This window comes from Chelonia mydas, chromosome 2 (genome assembly GCF_015237465.2).
Source record: "Chelonia mydas isolate rCheMyd1 chromosome 2, rCheMyd1.pri.v2, whole genome shotgun sequence".
Taxonomy (NCBI): Eukaryota; Metazoa; Chordata; order Testudines; family Cheloniidae; genus Chelonia; species Chelonia mydas.
The window spans coordinates 33,947,572-33,966,863 of NC_057850.1; the positions used below are offsets into that span (position 1 = coordinate 33,947,572).

The 19,292-nt window shown below is 41.5% G+C and overlaps 1 long non-coding RNA gene across 1 annotated transcript in view; it reads left to right on the forward strand.

Annotated features, from left to right (window-relative positions):
• Positions 1-857: 857 nt before the first annotated feature.
• LOC122464409 overlaps positions 858-19,292 on the forward strand; it is a 43,719-nt gene continuing 25,284 nt past the window's right edge. The window contains exons 1-2 of the long non-coding RNA XR_006288395.1: positions 858-959; positions 4,602-4,698. This is a non-coding gene — a long non-coding RNA (uncharacterized LOC122464409). The remainder of the gene's footprint in view (positions 960-4,601; positions 4,699-19,292) is intronic.

Genomic DNA, 19,292 nt, shown 5'->3' on the forward strand with positions numbered 1-19,292 from the left:
TGAAAATCTAGGTGGGCAAGAAATCTGGGTGAAGCCAAGCAAAGACAACTAAGGTGTCTGCACACCAGTACAAAGAGCCTGGGTAACAAAATGGAGGAACGAGAATTATGGGTGCAGGATGTGAAAACAAACATTATAGGAATAGTGGAAACATGGTGCATTAGTAGACCTGATGGAATACAGATACTGAAGTGTATGTGCTGTTCAGGGAAAAACTAAAATAAAAGTAAAGGAGGTGGAGTAGCACTGCATATTAAAAACAAGGTAGAGTGTAAAGAAATTAGAAGTGATGGCATGAATAAAATGGAATCTGTCTGGATCAAAATCACTTTGTGGAAGAAAAGTAACAGAGGCTCCACTAGGATAGCAAATTAGAAAGTGTAGGGGGAAAGTGAGAACTTCCAAAAGCCAACTAGAGTTGGACCTTGCAAAGGAAATTAAAATCAATAGTAAAAGATTCCGTAGCTATATAAATAAAAAGAAAACAAGGAAAGAAGAAGAGGGACCACTAAGCACTGAGGATGGGGTGCAGACTGAAGATAACCTATGCATGGTCCAACATCTAAACAAATACTTTGCCTCAATTTTTAGTAAGAGTAATAAGGAGCTTGGGAAAGTGGCAGGGTAGCTAATGGGAATGAGGATTCAAAAGTATGCGAGGTCTTGGAACAAATTTTGAAAGAGAAAGTTGATAAGGACTGTAGTGGGGTGGTCACCCAGCTCCGGTTAGGAAGGGGTTAAAAGCAGCCAAGGGAGGCTGGTTGGGTAATCAGCCACAGATGTGATTGCACCCAATTAGGGCACAGCTGACCCTGATAAAAGGGGAGACTGAGGGAGTAAGAAACACTCTTGCTGCAGCTGAGGAGCAGAGAGGACCAGACTTCCTGGAAGAGCAAGCAGGGTACCTGAGGCAGAGCAAGGCTGGGGAAAGGCAGGTAGAGCTGAGGAGCTCTGATCTGGTGAGTCCACAGGCTGAGGCCTTGCTAAAGGCCAGGGGAGGTATGAGGGAGGCAGCTGGGCTGGAAAGGCAGCAGGTCCAAACCCGCTTGCTGATGATGAGTGGCCACTTCAGACTGCAGTTTGCCTCTGAGGGAAAGGGCTAGATGAAGACTAGCAGTGGGTCACTGAGGTGAGGTGGGATTGGGGTTCCCTGGGGAGGGGAGACCCAGAGTGTGTGGGCACTGCTGTGGGGCAGCACCCCAAGGAAAGGGGCACCAGGGTCCAGGAGGGACACTGGGCCTGAAGTGCTGTAAGTGGTGGAGATCAGGAGAAAGCAGGCACTGGTAGGAAGACACCGGCCAGCAGAAGGCACTCCAAGGCTGGAAATGAGCTAATTCCCAGATGACCAGTAGGAGGTGCTGTGGCGGTGAGTGCTTGCCATGCTACAAGGACATAGAGGTAAATTGCAATTGGGATAAAAATAAAACATGGTTTTACAAATGGTAGATTATGCCAAACCAACCTGATCTATTTTTTTGAGAAGAGAACTGATCTTTTAGACAAAGGAAATGCAGTAGAACTAATCTTCCTGGAATTCAGTAAATAACTTGTTACAGTTCCACATGGGACAGTAGTTAAATTGAAAAAAAATGGGGATTAGTATGAGAATCAAAAGGTGGATAAGGAACTAGTTAAAGGGGAGACTACATTGGGTCATCTGAAAGGTGAACTGTCAGGCTGGAGTGAAGTTAGTAGCGGATTTCCTCAGGAATCAGTCTTGGGATGAATGTTGTTTAACATTTTCATTAGAGACTTTAGCACAAAAAGTGGGAATGTGCTAACAAAATTTGCAGATGATACAAAGTTGGGAGAAAGAGCAAACTATCATACAAGAAGATTTGGACGATCTTAAATTGGAATAATAAAAATGGGATGAAATTTAATAATGCAAGTTGCAAGGTCATGCACTTGGGGACTAACAACAAGAATTTTTGCTATAACCTGGGGACATATCAGTTGGAAGTAACAGAGGAGGAGAAGGCCTGGGTGTGTTGGTCAATGACAGGATAACTATAAGCTGCCAATGTTATGCAGCCATGAAAAAGTCTAACGCGGTCCTAGCACACATCAGGCATGGTATTTCCAGCGGAGATCGGGAAGTGTTATTACCATTATACAAGTCACTGGTGAAACCTCATCTGGAATATTTGAGCAATTCTGGTCTCCCATGTTTAACAAAGATGAATTCAAACTGCAACAGGTGTACAGAAAGGCTACTAGGATAATCAGAGGAATGGAAAACCTACCTTAGGAGAGAAGACTTAAGAACTTGGCTCGTTTACCCTAACCGAATGAAGGCTGAGGGGAGATATAATCGCTCTCTATAAATATATCAAAGGTATAATCACCAGGGAGGGAGAGGAGTTATTTAAGTTAAGGACCAATGCTGACCCAAGAACAAATGGATATTAACTGGCACTAAGCTTAGGTTTGAAGTTAGACAAAGGTTTCTAACCATCAGAGGAGTGAAGTTCTGGAACAGCCTTCCAAGGGGAGCAGTGAGGGACAAAAACATAACTGGCTTCAAGACTGATTTTAACTTTACAAAGGGGATGTTATGATGAGGTTGGGCCACATGCCATTGCAAGCATCCACAACGGCTAGTAGCAAATAGCTCCAACGGCTGGAAATGGGACACTAGATGGGGAGGGCTCCGAATTACTACTACTAGTTCTTTCCCAGATGTCTAGCTGGTGGGTCTCGCCCCTATGCTCAGGGTCTAACTGATCACCCTATTTGGGGTCAGAAAGGAATTTTCTTCCAGGTCAGATTGCTAGAGATCCTGGGGATTTTTTGCCTTCCTCTGCAGTGTGGAGCATGGGTCACTTTCTGGATAGAAATAGAGTAAATGGTGGGTTCTCTGTAATTTAAAATCTTCAAATGAATGTTTGAGGACTTTTTTAATAGACCCTCTATCTGAGTTACTGTAGTGGATGGGTGAGGTTCTGTTGTCTGTGATGTGCAGGAGGTCAGACTAGCTGATCATTGTGACCCTGGTGCCCAGATAGAACATACTCAGGATGCCACACTCAGGGCAGACTGCAAGGAATTGGGCAGATAATCCCCCAAACTGGTGGTTTATTCTATAATTAGACTCACCAAGCCAGTAACAAAAGCAGTTCTGGAGTACCACATCGCTTAACAAAAAGCCCTTTAGGCTCCCATCTAGATAACCAAGTCCAATATAGTGAGAGTTTATTAAAATCCTATTCACCATAAATCAAGTTCTTCCAGTCCAAAAGGATCAGACACATTAATCCCCAGGTCAATGAATATTTCCTATCTTACCAAATACACGCTTGCAGCCAATCCTTAACTAAATCTAAGATTTATTAATAAAAGGGGAAAAAAAGAGTTATAAATGATCAATATACATACAAATGATTCCCAAATGTTCGTAGATCGGGATCATAGCAGAGATATAGCTGATGGCTTGTAAAAGTCTCTCTGGAATCAGTTCACTGGGTTATAGTCCAATAGGCAGTTTGGGTGTAGAATCTGTTAGTTTCTTCAGGATAATTCAGGCAATTATCCAGAGACCTTGGTCCTATGGCTTAGACCTTCCCTCTTAAAGTTTAAGCAGACATGAGATGCAAGAATCAGGCCCAGGGCTTCTCTTATAGTTGAAACAGACTGGGCACAGACAGGCAACTCCACCATGTGGGCTTGGATGAAAGTGAGCTGACAGTTTGTGATCTCTATTCAGTGGTTCCTTTCTCAGACAATACCTTTAGCAATAGCTATTCAAACCATCAAGATAATTCACAGGTGGCTTACTATGAGTAATTACAAGCTTCGAGGAGTGATGAAGATAACAATATTATTACAACACATGTTCCATCTAAATGATAGCCCCTTTTGATCTGAGTCAATAGAATACAATAATGAAGCATTATAAGACAGGAAGGGGATTTAGCATCCACAAGCTAATTAGATTTGTTAGATTTCTAATCGAAGGCTGGTAAACATAGATACATTTGTTTGATTCTCTAACAATACAGATAAACAGGTTAAAGATACTAATCTACTTTACATGTCTTTGATAACTATCTACAAGGAATGGCCCTGTTTACCATTGCAATACCCTTTTGATATGTCCTTAAGGGTTGCTTACAGGTCACCCAGCTTGCTAATTGTTTAACCTTCGCTGGCCCAGCATTACAATCACGATGGTCCCTTCTGGCCTTAAAGTCTATGAGTCCCTTAAGTTTTTCAATCCATAAAATTCAAATTTCTCTCTGGCCACACCTAAATGTTTAACATGAAGGATATTCTACTCAGTTGGAACACAGGAACTGCCATACTAGATCAGACCTTTTAGTCTATATTTCTAATCACTGCAGAAACTGATTTGGAGGAAATAACTGGTAGTGAATGTAAATTAGAGTAATTAGATTCTCTGTCTAATCCTGCTCCCATGGAAATTTATCTAATGCACACACTATATTCTGTTCTTGTTATATTGTTTTATCCTTTACAGATTTTGTAGGAGACATTTAAATTACATGGTATTGTTTGCTACTTTGACCTCTTCTTCATTACAATTAATTTGGTTTCCATGGCTGACATCCTTTTGAGCACTAAAGTCTTTTTGTACACAGAACACACACAACGTGGGTAGCATTACTGCAAGATTCCTCATCCCAATGTCCTGATGTATGTCAACCATGCCCTGGAAGGATCACCAGAAAGATTAAGGTTGGTTCAAGTTTGCTGATTGGATCCTGGCCCCTATGCTAGAATTGCTAGCTAGGGTTTGATGACAATAATGGAGACATTTGTAACATAGACTACTACCTACTCCAACGGAAATAATTTCACATAGGCAAACGAACATCAGCCAGATAGTAATAAATGACTTCAGTCAGTATCCACCTAGTCTGGATTTGAATCAGGGACCTAACTGAGAAGCTCTTTAACCCATGACCATACATTTGAACAAACTATTTTCTTTACTTTTCTGCAAACTTCAATTTCCTTTTCATATTTGTTCTACTATTCTACTTCCTAAGCTACCAGAGAGTGATTCATTTCTATTACTAAGTTATAGTTCTATCCAAAGGCCCCGGTGTTCTAGGTTCTCCTCAGACATATAGGTAAACAGGGTAGTACAGGCTAGTCTTCTTTCCAGTGAACTATGTACACAGGGGCATTACAATTTAGCTAACTTGTTTCCATGTCAGAGTAGTGTAAAAAGCATAGAAAATAGCCTGAAATAAATCCATCTTCATAGCAATGATTAACATTACAGTGTTAAAATTTAAACCTTGCCCTCCTCAGTTGTTAGGCTTGATTCTTTTACACTTACATTCTTTTACATTGTAAACCCAATTAGTTCAATTGCATTGGCGTTAGTGAAAGGAGAATCAGACAAATATAGGGAGAAGGTACTAGTTATATGAGGATAATTAACAAAATGTTTTATTTCATATAATTCAGACTAGCTTTATTGTTTTCATTTAAAACCTCTTCCATGAGGAAAAACACACCTCATTTGTGATGGACAGAAATTTGTACTAAAAAAAAGAAAAGATTAAGTTTATTGAAACTGATGCCTCAGATGAGGCTTCCTGCAGAATGATTAAATATAAAGATAATTGCAGAAGACCCTCTTAATGAGCCATATCCTCAGCTGTTGTGAATCATTGATTTCACCGATGCTCTGATGATTTACAGTAGGTGAGCGTCCAATCAAATACCTCAGTGGACTATGTAATGACAGGATGAGATGCAGTAGGGCTTCACAGAGCATCCACATTAGTCTTAAGCATTACATACAGTGTTGTGACTGAAGATATCCGAGCTGGGAACATAATACAGCATTACCGCATTGTCTCACATCTTGTCTGGAAAAAAGTTCTTTTCCATTTGAAGTTGTTTAAAAAGGCTCTTTTTTATTGATTCAGGTACCCCAAAGCTGCCTGGCACTAGGCATAGTGATAGCTCAAGCATATGTCCTTACACAGGGATTTCACTATGTTTTGAGGGTGGGTTAAAATACAAGGTTTTGTATAGCAGCATAAAGGGGCTTGTGTCTTCACCCCTTACCCAAGGGGTTATTATGAGACCCTGGTCCTTTAAGACCCCAGTCTCCCAGCTCTCTGAAACTCTGCCATTACTCCTATAGTAGTCTCTCCAAGGCCTGGCAACATGGTCCTCCAGAAGTCTGTCCTTCTCCACCCCATCTTGTAGGCTAGGAAGAAAAAATATGTCCCTATTGCTATTGCTCAGCAGTCTCGCCCTACTCCTTATGGCAGCTTCTGGGTTCATTCCTTAGGCAGAACCTTGACAGACTACTGCTGATTAAAAGAAAAGGAGGACTTGTAACACCTTAGAGACTAACAAATTTATTTGAGCATAAGCTTTCGTGAGCTGCAGCTCACTTCATCGGATGAGGCTCCTTGGGATAACCTCTCTTGCAGCCACCCCTCTCTGGCTGAGCTGCAGCCTTCTACCCAAGCTGCTGCTAGCCAGACACTTAGTCAGAGCTGGGGAAGTCATTACTCCCCATTAACCCTTTCATGGCTGTGGCAGTGTGGGGCTTATAGACCCCAACACAAGTAGCTGATGACCACTTGTGTTAAAGAAAAATCCAGGTGGGACCCGAAGACAGATCTGGAGCCCTGAAAGTGGGACTGCTTTTGTGAGATTTGCCACTATTTTCTGCTTGTGCAAAGCATTAAGAAAAACATTGTGCATACTGCAAAGAAAAATAGATAAGAACGAATATGACACTTTGTTCACCCATTTCTCTTTCAACAAGCAGTAAGACAGTCTAGAAATCCAAACTATTACTGTTGCCGCCAGCTAAATAAATGGAATACTATCACGCTCAAAGCTCTATGTTAAAGCAGATATATTATTGCAACTGTAATCACAGAAAAGCCAGAATTAAAAACTTCAAATAGGATTTTCAGAAGCACCAGGATTGGTTTAAATTTGCTCTCACTACAGAAAGGATGTGCACAAATTGGAGAGAACCCAGTGGAGGGCAGCGAAAATGATCAGGGGGTGGGGGCATACAAGGAGAGGCTGAGGGAACTGGGTTTGTTTAGTCTCCAGAAGAGAAGAATGACGGGGGATTTGATAGCAGCCTTCAACTACCTGAAGGGGGGTTCCAAAGAGGATGGAGCTAGGCTGTTCTCAGGGGTGGCAGATGACAGAACAAGGAGCAATAGTCTCAAGTTGCAGTGGGGGAGGTCTAGGTTGGATATTCGGAAACACTATTTCACTAGGAGGGCGGTGAAGCACTGGAATGGGTTACCTAGGGAGGTAGTGGAATTTCCATCCTTAGAGGTTTTTAAGGCCTGACTTGACAAAGCCCTGGCTGGGATGATCTAGTTGGTGTTGGTCCTGCTTTGAGCCGGGAGATTGGACTAGATGACCTCCCGAGGTTTCTTCCAATCCTAATCTTCTATGATTTTATGAATTCAATTACTGGAATCAGAAGACTCACCTTGATTTAAATGGCATCCAACCCAGGCCAGTACTGAGTGGTTTAGAAAACCCCACTCTGAATGCTTTAATAATAGCAATGTTAACTTGCTTCATTGTATATACTGGATTGACGGAGTGTGCATGCCATGCCCTGGAACTGCAGGGGTTAATTCCTCTTTGGGCCAAGGAGACCATACGCCCTTGAGCCTGCCGGGCATGCTCCAGCTGGAGGCCAGGTATAAAAGGGAGCAGCCACACAGTTGGGGTGGACTGCTGGAGAGGAAGAAGGTGTGCTGCAGGCTCCTGTTGAAGGGCTGCCGGCACGCCACACTGCAGAGGCCAGCCAAATGACAATGACCCCTGACCCCCAGGCTCCAGATGCCACACAGGGAGGTGAGACTGTGGGAACCATGAGAGAAGAGAAGTAGGTAGGAAGTAACACAGGGAGTCTTTGTGGGAAGGTGGTTAGAGAACTGGAGACAAGCTTGGTGTGTTTTGGTCGGATCCCGGCTGAGCTGGTGGTGGGCAAGCCAGCCACTGACAGGCCCCTGGGTTGGGACCTGGTGGAGAGGGAGGGCCTGGGTCCCCCTATCCTGGCTGCTGCTGGCCCACCTCAGCAGCTCTATTTACTCTGGTCACTGCCCAGCCCTGATAGAGGGTGGTGATAGGGACTCTGACTGTTAGACCACCCTGCCCTGATAGAGAAGGTGAATAGACTGACTTTGGCTGTTAGGCTACATTACTCTGAGACCCATAGGTGTTGTGCAGACTTAGCCATGGGTCTAGAATTACCTGTGCTGCATCCCAAAAGGGGATGGGGATGTGCATGACCTATGACACAGAGGTTCTCTATCTTTTTCATACTATGGAGCTCCTCTCAGTAGAGGGTTTGTCTCATTAACTGCTGATGGTGCTGGAAGGGAGCATGGGCCAGTTCTCCAGCTCCATCATATCAGATGGGGTTACCTGGTAAGTACACTTCCCTGCCAAAAAAAAAAAAAGAAAAACATGGTGGTGTCCTTACTCCCACTTGGTGAGCAGTTGCTCATGTGAATAGTTCCATTGATGTCACTGGGTCTACAGTCATGAGTAAATGCTTACCAGTGTGAAGGACACCCCAGTTGGTCCTAAAAGACCAGTAGGTAGGGGGAATCAAAGAAGGGATAAGGATTCAGGGAGAGCACAGAACTTAGTGGGCAGCCTCCAAGGGCTTGAATAAGCATCCAAAAGTTAGGATGCTTTTCTGAACAAACCTGGGGCCTGAATCTTTAGGATTTTCCCCATCATACTTTTAAAAATTTCCTTTAAAATGCAGCTTCTTTGCATCATTTCATGATTTTTTTTCAATGTCATAATATACTAAATGTCACAGACAATGTAGTCTGGCAGAGTATCGTTTGTGCTTTGTTCTCTTGGTCTCCTAAGAGATGAGATCTATAAGAGTCGCCTCAAAAGTGCATCAGTTTCAAGACCCTAGCAATTAAATTATGTATAAAAGAAACAAAACATTTTGTCTGCATACTGGTAAATACAAGCTTTTGCAGCCTGTAGCCTATCAGCCCCAGACACCACTAGCTTCTTTGGGGAACTGTCTGGGATATTGCATATAAATATGTTTTGGGTTGGCAAGTACGTCATCAGACCACTATTAAGATTTGAAAAAAACAATAATGCAGGTGGAATCTGAACTATACTGTAGTTTGTTGAAGTGGGTTTCATATAGCTGTTATACCATTGCAAGGGGCTTTCAGCCACTAATCTCTTCCAAACAGGACTCACTGCAGGCTGATACTTGCAGGCAAATAAGACATCAGACAAAGTTTATAATTTTAGGTTTCTCTGTCCGCAATATATAACCTTAAAATGTGCAGGGTTTTTTGGGGGTATTGCAAATGGTCATAGCAATAGAATAGCTGATAAGATGAAGACTGTCATGCTACTAACATTGCTGGTGCCATAAAAGGGTCATATTTTCAAAGAGATGCATGCAATTGAATGCACCTAATTTCTGTGCACAAATAAATTTTTACTTCCGTAACAGCCAGCTCAAATTTTGTTTCTGTAACATAAGCCACCATGATCGGTTTTGTAAATTGGGTAAACTAATTTCATATACCTGTAGAATATATACTTTGAGATGACACATCCTTTATAAAGTTTCTAAATGTGAACATGTGCCTGAAATATACATTGAGAAACTAATGGCAGGAGCACTTTGATGGGACCTTTACACACCTGCTTTGTTTGAAAGTGCAGTTTCAAAGTGTAATCAATTTAAGAGATTACAGCCTTCATTAACATAACCTGCACACTGTGGGGAAACCTATTTAAGATTCACTCTTATTGCTAATTCAGGAATTTTGCTCCTCTTAGATATTGATTATAGGTTTATCCAATCAAGACAAAGCTGATCTTCAACTTGTTGAAACAGACCTCCTGTAGTTGAAGTATTAAGTTGTTTTGCATCATTTTAATTATTTAAATGTTACCTGAGAATTGAGATAATAGTTGTACCATAAATGCAAGACTAGCAGGAAACAAGGAAATTAACTCATAAGATAAAATTTATGCACCTGATCCTCAGCTAATGTGTATTGGTGTGGTTGGTTCCATTCTGAAGTGCTGAGTTCTGTCCTTCCTGCTCCTTTCCTTTGCTCAGTCTCTATGGGTTGTACTCACTGTCAGTTCTGTTACCCCGGGACAGGAGCTAATGAAGCATCTTCCTTCCCAGAAGAGCTAGAGATTTTCATTTCAATTAATTTGTTGCTTGGTTTGTTATATTATTATGTTTCATTGTTTAATGATTCCCATGCACCTTTGAAAATTAAATGACAATGTTTCCATAATAGTTGGAAAAGCTTGCCTTGGATATCTTTATAGGAGAAAGTTCTCAGCCTTTCTCACACAGGGACCAACTCAGGAGCTCTAATCTAGCTAGCACTCCTTTCATACCTAGTAATATGGGGAGGGCAGGGAGCTCATGATTCCCTATTTGCAACCACTGGGTCGTGACCTCCTTGTTGAGAACCTCTGCTTAATGTAGTTTTTACTAGTTTTTTAAATATTACTATTTTACCTATTTATTAGGGCCAGATTGTGGAGCCTGTGCTTATCCTTGTGAACTCATGCATACAGGCTCATTGTCTTCATTGAGCCTGTTCATGTGAGTTATCGTCCACATCAGTAAGAGTGCACAACCTAGCCTTCCAAGAACTGAAATGTTTAAAATACCTACTATGCATTAGGGCACCATTGCTACATTTCCTTATATATCGTTTGTTTAGTTTAATCTCTTCCTGTAGATGACAGGTTTCAGAGTAACAGCCGTGTTAGTCTGTATTCGCAAAAAGAAAAGGAGTACTTGTGGCACCTTAGAGACTAACCAATTTATTTGAGCATAAGCTTTCGTGAGCTACAGCTCACTTCATCGGATGCATACTGTGGAACTTTCCACATACTTTCCACAGTATGCATCCGATGAAGTGAGCTGTAGCTCACGAAAGCTTATGCTCAAATAAATTGGTTAGTCTCTAAGGTGCCACAAGTACTCCTTTTCTTTTTCCTGTAGTGTTTTCTAATGGATTACATTCATACTGGAACAACTTTTTTTGCATTGCAACAAAAGAACTTTTACCTCAGTCTAAGTACAGAGAAGACGTGTCTGTTTTGATTTCTGCACTTTCTTGTACATTAGCAAGTAATTTCCCCCTATGCAGTTTCAGCATGAATGACTGCTATCTTTTGCCTTTGATCTTTAACCAGAAAAGAGAGGCTATACTCTCTGATTTTAATAGTACTACTGCTTGCATTGTTTGGCCCAACTTTAAGCTAGATGGGACTGGGTGACAAAGGAATCTTCTGTTGTAAATTGAAAAGTCTAAATTTCCCATTTAAAACTTGCCATTGAGCTTTGCTCATGTAGATTTGTTAGATATATTTTTATGAAGGTTTTGTTCTCTGCAATTAAGCTCCATTTATACTTGTCAGAAAATCTGGCAATTGTGCCTTGTGTGTGCATATATTCAACATCTTGGACATCTTCTCTGATCAGATTTACCTTTTTTTCCTCTGCCTTCTTTTTCCATCATTCCTGGATTGTTCAAACAAAGTTTAGTAGCACCACCTTGTGGATACATGGAATCATTACACCATTGAGCATTATCAAAAGCAAAAAAATGCCTTCCTTGCAGCTTGATTCAGGTACTCAAATGAGCTTCATACTTGGAAGAGCAGTCCCATTGAACTCAGTTGGACAAAACTTGCATAAATAAAGGGGTACTGAATTAGTTCCTTAGTCAGGTACTAGGCTTGGTCAGAACTTAGTCAGTGCTAGGCACTGTACAAACACAAAAGTAAGAGGTTCCCTGCCCCAACGAGCTTAAAATCTAAACAATACTTTTCTTATGTTGTCCATATACAAGATTTCATAGGCTTTCATTGTCTTAGTATTGTTCGTTTTGATTTATTGTGTATTACAACTATTTTACAATCATATTTGATCCACATTAAACTTTGATCTTAGACTTTTTTTGACTGGCCTGCATTTCAGATACTTCCTTTGTGAGAGCTTCTTCACATCAAAATTGTCTATTTTTTTTAAAATCTATAGTTTTTATTTTTTCTTTTAAACCAAATTTTCATGAACCTGAGTAGTTTATTTTTGTAGACGAATGTGTTTAGCTTAACTCATATTGAATTTTGTTGTTTGCTTGACTCTGCCTTGGAGAATTCGAACAAAAATCTATGATCCCAGGCACACAGTCAAGTCACCTGTCATTCATCAGCTACCTCAGAGTTCAGAAGCCATGGGTTCAGTGGGAGTGGTAGAAGAATTAAGACAGTTTTCTAAGATGATGATGATGAAACTTTCATAATATTAGATTTAGCTATTAAAATTATTCACCTTGAAATGGGGAAGAGAAGAATTTTGCAAGGCTGATTTACAAAGATTTTTCTTAAGTATGAGGGATATGAAAAATAGGTACAGCTACAACTGACCTAAATATGATTTTAATTATTCCACATCCAAACCTGCTTGTCACAGGAAATAGTATTGTAGAGGAATACAGAAGAAGGCAAGTTATTATGACTAAAGTTGGCACATACAGGCTATTTTATTGCAGTGTTCAGAGTCTTTCATTAAAATGGAAAGTTGATGTTTTGGTAAAATATGTTGAACTGCTGCCCTCTTGTGGTTTAGAGTTCATTTTAGCTGAAGCTGAGAAGTACAAAGTAGACATGTTTTCCAACATGGTCTGACAGTTAGGTCACATGCAAAATATTGCACGAAGTTAAAGACAGTGTGAATTAAGAATAGAGAGGCAAGAAAGCTTATTCCCACTAAGTTCAGAGTGTGCAATAGGCAGTATTGTGACTGTCCAACTTGGACAGCCAGGAGGTGACAGAAAAAAGAACCAGTTTGCTGGGAGAAGGTGCTAAGGTGTTTAGTGTTAGGTGTTCACAATTTAAAGAAGCTTTAACAGTGAACCATTTCATCAAAATCCAATGGGACAGAGGGAGAAGCCCACAGAATGTGGATGGAGATGACTGAAAACTACATGGCATGTTAACTGCAAGCTTTAGTAAGCAAATAACAAAGCTGCCAGAAAATTCTTACCTTCTAGCAAAGAGGGATTTGGGGGCCTCAAGATGATGATGATGAGGCTTCTAAACCCATATATTCAGGGGTCCATGGGAAAGACCCAAGGACGCATGGACGCATTCTGCAGAAATGGTCCCTCTGCTCAGCATTGCTGCCTATCTCTCAGCAGTACAGGTGTTGCAGGGGCCATAGTGCTATTGGCAGAGTTGCCCCGGGGAGCCATACTACCACTGGCCAGATCCCTCTATTTCTGTTCAGTAGCAACTGCACCTGGGAGGCCACAGGACCCTGCTGCAGTCTATGCACAAATCCAGGGAATGAGCAGGGGAGAGCTCAGCAGAGCGGCTGGTCCCCTATTCTACCCACTCCTGCCTCCAACCCTGCCCTCAAAATACCAATGAGCATTGATCTTTCAGAACAATGACATTGCAGGCATGCCATGCTGTGGAAGGATGGTACCCCCTCCTTTCATATGGCTAGAGGAATTCTGGCTGCATTAGGTCCCCTCTGCTTGTATAACCAGAGAGTTCAATCCAGACTAACAAAATTAAATTACTGAAAGCATATATGGGATTCCCACTCTTTAAACATTTTGACTATCTGAGCTGGATCCTACCCTGCACTCCTGCTGCTCTGTGCCATTCCCTGAGGATTCTCCTGACAAGTTCCTATGCCACTGGCCTCCAAGGAGTTTTGCCTGAATTAGGCTAACTGAAAACCAGTTCTTGCTCAGTCCCAGCTGCAGGAAAACATTGGGTGAAACCCTGGCCCCACTGATGTCAATGATTGATGTCAATGGGGCCAGAATTTCACCAACTGACTTTAACTGATTTGGCTCATGAGGTGGCAGTGGCAGGGGTTGCATTCATCTGCTGCCTTTCCTGCAGCCTCTTTGTCCCAGGTAGAGTGCTCATTCTTTTAGGGGTTCTGCAGGCTCTGAAGTCAAAAGGAAAGGCAAGAATTTTCAACTGAAAAGGCAGAAAGGTGCTGCAAGAAGTTATCCTCTGACATTGCTTAATAGGTTTATGGAGAGGTACTCTAACTCTTTAAATTTGTTCTCCAGCTGTGAAAGTTATCATCTTTAATTTCTTGACTTTCTTATTTTGACTTCAGTCCATAAAAATGCCCATCCAAACTTCTCTGAACTCCTCTACAACAATTAAAATAACCAATATAACAAAATAACCTTCCCCCACATATAATTGTTCAGTTGTAGACTTTCACTGTCATTTTCCCATTACCACTCGGTAATGCTTCAAAAGTTGAGGAAGTTTTGAAAAAACAAAACCCTGGGAAGAATTAATTTTGTTTAGAGGCAAAAAGGGGGAGGAAGAAGAGAGAATAAAACCACTTTTTGAAATATCCTTTTCCAGTTGTGATGAAAATTTTGATTTATGTTTTAGTAAAACCAGAAGTAGAGCTGTTGGGGAAAATACATTATTTCTGCCCAAAATTTCTAGCAAAGTGTTTTTTGGGGGGAAAAAAATCTTGGAAACTCTTTGGTTTTCAATTTGCATTGAAAACCCAATTTTAATTTCTTAAATCTTCTAATCCCATGAATTTTTATTTCAAATAAAGAACACTTCTAATTGAAGAAAATTGTTAACAAAAAAGTTTTGACCAGCACTAATTACCGTAATCTAATATGAGAGTGTCAGGAGCAGGGATAGCTGTGGAAAAATTAGTATCCACTTGATAGACGCACATAGAAAATATACTTTTCACTCCAGCTCTTATCACACAATCCAACATCACCCCTGGATCTCAGAAGACTCCCAAAATGCAAACCTGGGTCACAAATGGCGAATGGTAAAGCCAAAATTATTGCCTACAAGCTCTGCCAGCTGTTTGTCCCAAGACTGAGACACAGCCATTTAGCCTCAGTCTCCTGCAGACAGTGGGTCATTCATTCCCCTGCCTCAACAGGGCTGGACAAGATGCAAACATAAAGCTGAGTATCTTCAGTGTATTAGGGACATTGCAAACCATCATTCCTCACTAAGCCTCATTTACATCTTGAAGAGGAAGGTAGACAAGAAGGCAACTTGTGTTACTCTAGCACTGAGAGCCCTTGGAGTAGAATAATAATTCTCCAAAATCATCCTCTGTGATTTCCATCTGAAAAGATTGGCTTTTGACTTTGATCCTATCAGCTCCTGCCAGAGACTGCCCCCGTATCAAATGCTGGTGGTAGATGTAACCAAATCAGTATGAACACTTGGAGCCAGGTCCTCAAAAGTACTTAGGCACCTAACTCTCACTGAAGTCAAGTTAGGTGCCTAAATACCTTTGAGGATGTGGGCCTTACCCAGCGCTAGGAGAAGGTCATCAACCAGTACCACCAATGCTGTTTCTGTCCCTTACCAAGGTCTAGAAATGGACTGAATAGGGTCCAGGAAATTGGTTAATTGTAGATACTGCCAGTGTTACTTTGCCGCAACCATCTCAATAAAAGCCCACAAAAAGGGAGATTTGAACCAGGCTAGATTGTCAGTGTCAAGTAATTTCTTGAGAAGGGGAATCTAATCTTGAGCACACCTAGCATCCTATGCTCACAAATGGAGATACTGATGATCTCCCCTAGCATCAGGCTCAGTTAACGCTATTATTTATTGTTTTGTGGTAGCATCTACAAGCCCAGTTAGGAGTCAAGTTCCCATTGTGCTGGTCATAGTACACACATTTAATAAAAGAGAGAGCGTCCCTGCCTCAGAGAGCTTATGACCTCAGCACTTCATGTAACGCAACAGTTGTCTATGAGAAATTATTGCTCAACACTGAATCTTGTCAAATATTCTGTTTAAACCTCTGGTTTTTGTGAAAGATTAATGAGAAGATTATGGCAAAGTAACAGACAATGGATTTAACTGACCTTGTTTGATCCAGTTTCAGACCTGGGTATGGTACAGAAACAGCTGTGGTGGCAATGGTTGAATATCTCCTACTGGCAATGGATAAGGCTCAAGTGGCCATTCTGATTTTCCTACACTTAGCAGCAGCCTTTTATACTGTTATGGCCTCACAGGTAGTAGCTGAGAAGCATCATTACTATCTGGTAGTAGCAGATAGACATGGGTCCAACTCACAGGATGCAGTTAGAAGATATCCCTGTGAGAAATTGCAGAGCTATGTGATAAATTACATTTATCACACAACTTTTACCACCCCACCTGTTCTCTGCCCACTAATTCATCTCTGCCAAGGATATTTCAGTCTACACAGATGCTTCGAATAACAACTACTGCTATTTAAAAAACCACTCACCTAGGAAATATTTCCTTCTTTGCTACTTACCACTATGGAATTTTTCCCCTGCAGTAGGATGGACAATATTTAAATTTGAAGAGATGGATGTAAATCTGACTCTGTGCATGCTAAATAATGAATATGGCAATCAGAATATTGAAAAAATAAGGCTTGATGAAGAGACCGGTTTCGATGTTGTTGCTTATTTGGTCCATTCATTGATCAACTTTCCATCAGACTGGGATGTCTTCCCTATGAACAATTATTGCTCTCCCTCACTCATCTATAGGGTCAGATTCTCTACTGTCTTGCAACCTGTGTAGTTATTTATACCAGTGCAAAATGAGTGCAAAGAAGGTGTAATATGCTACTAAATAAATATTTCATGCTCACACCAGCTATTGGGCCTGATTCTCATTTACACTAAGGCCTCCCTACATTGATCTGCCAGAGCAAAGGGATTATGAATTGGACATAATTGTAATGTATGTCCACTTTCAGGCTCTCTTACATGGCCAGAGTTGTGTAAAGGGACTTTAGTGTAAATGAGAATCTGGCTTATACTGTTTTAAACCAATCCTGTACTCACCTGTACAGGAGCACATGATGTCACAAAGTGTATGGCAATGGAGAATAGGAGCTCTAGCATCAATGTGGTATTCCTTCAGAACTAATTTAATGCCAGGTGACAAGGATTAGCATGAATGAACACTGGATTAGTAGCTGCAAGAATTATGGTCATGTGTGGGCTCTTCTTTCTTCTCTGCACTTTCTGCTTCTCCCAGAGCTACTTGGGCTTCCTAGCATGACTTAAATTTAAGAAATGCTTAGTAATTGTTTAGGAGAGGAAGGTGATCAGGAACAGTCAACATGGATTCACCAAGGGCAAGTCGTTCCTGACCAACCTGATTGCCTTCTATGATGAAATAACTGCCTCTGTGGATATGGGGAAAGCAGTGGACGTGATATATCTTGACTTTAGCAAAGCTTTTGATATGGTGTCCTGCAGTATTCTTGCCAGCAAGTTTAAAGAAGTATGCATTGGATCAATGAACTATAAGGTGGATAGAAAGCTGGCTAGACTGTTGGGCTCAACACGTAGTGATCAATGGCTTGATGTCTAGTTGGCAGCTGGTATCAAGCGGAGTGCCCCAAGGGTTGGTCCTGGGGCCGGTTTTGTTCAATATCTTTATTAATGATCTGAATGATGGGATGAATTTCACTCTCTGCAAGTTCGCAGATGACACCTAAGCTGGCGGGAGAGGTAGATATGCTGGTGGGTAGGGATAGGGTCAGAGTGATCGAAACAAATTGGAGGATTGGGCCAAAAGAAATCTGACAAGGTTCAACAAGGACAAGTGCAGAGTCCTGCACTTAGGAAGGAAGAATCCCATGCACCGCTACAGGTTGGGGACTGACTGGCTAAGCAGCAGTTCTGCAGAAAAGGACGCGGGGATTACAGTGGACGAGAAGCTGGATATGAGTCAGCAGTGTGCCCTTGTTGCCAAGAAGGCCAACTGCATATTGGGCTGTATTAGTAGGAGCATTGCCAGCAGATCGAGGGAAGTGATTATTCCTCTCTATTCTGCACTGGTGAGGCTACACCTGGAGTATTGTGTCCAGTTTTGGTCCCCCCTTTACAGAAGGGATGTGGACAAATCAGAGAGAGTCCAGGGGAGGGCAACGAAAATTATTAGACAGCTGAGGTACATGACCGATGAGGAGAAGCTGAGGGAACTGGGGTTATTTAGTCTGCAGAAGAGAAGAACAAGGGGGGGATTTGATAGCAGCCTTCAACTACCTGAAGGGGGGTTCCAAAGAGAATGGAGCTAGGTTGGTCTCAGTGGTGGCAGATGACAGAACAAGAAGCAATGGTCTCAAGTTGCAGTGGGGGAGGTCTAGGTTGGATATTCAGAAACACTATTTCACTAGGAGGGGGTGAAGCACTGGAGTGGGTTAACTAGGGAAGTAGTTGAATCTCCATCTTTAGAGGTTTTTAAGGCCCAGCTTGACAAAGCCCTGGGTGGGATGATTTAGTTGGTGTTGGTCCTGCTTTGAGCAGGGGACTGGACTAGATCTCCTGAGGTCTCTTCCAACCCTAATATTCTATGATTTTATGATCTTAAATATATGTTTGCTGAAGCATAATAAAAATGCTTAAACTATGAGAAAATGCATTTACTACACATTTTCCTAGTATTAACACTGCTGTGAGATTTTGGTGACTACCCAGAGAGGTAAGAGGTCCTGTCACTGCCTGCCCTGTAACTTCGGGGTACCTTGGTGCTGTGAGACTGTGGTTCAGGTCCCCAACACCAATAACCATCCCACAAACATAAGGTCTCACTTGTCAGTGACACACTAACAGTCTTTCCAGTACTCCACAAATACATCCTACCCTGAGTTCTTAAGTACCAGACTCTGTGGTTCGTTACCCATGAAGGTGTGAAACCATCCCCGTAGGTATCAGTTCACTTTGGGTTACACACTCAACAGATTTTGTACACTGGAGACCTGCTTGGGGTGAAAATAAATGAAAAGTTTATTTAATAGAAAATCCAGAGATACAAAGACAAAATAGTGAAGGAAAGCAAACATATAAGAGTTACACAGCAAATCAACATAAAGATGCAACCTCGAGCTTCATGCTTTCAGGTTAGATAAAATCCCTTTTCTAATACAAGTTACCTATTGCTAGTGTACCCCTAGCTATAGTGGGGATCCAGCAGTCACAGACAGCTAGTCAGAACTGCTTGCATAAAACAAATGCTTATTAGAGAAAAATGCTTGAGAAATATGACATGAGTTTAGTTTGAAATGAAATCATGACACTTGATCTCTGAAGCTCACTGAAATATTGCAAAAGAGTTCTCCCATTTCTGAATTGTCCCTGCCTTTTTTCCTGGCTTATGTACTTGCATTTTCAGCTAAGAGATTAATTTATATAGAGTCTTTTCAACCACACAGTAAAATGTTTGCCCTCTGCTTGCTTTACTGACACTTCAGA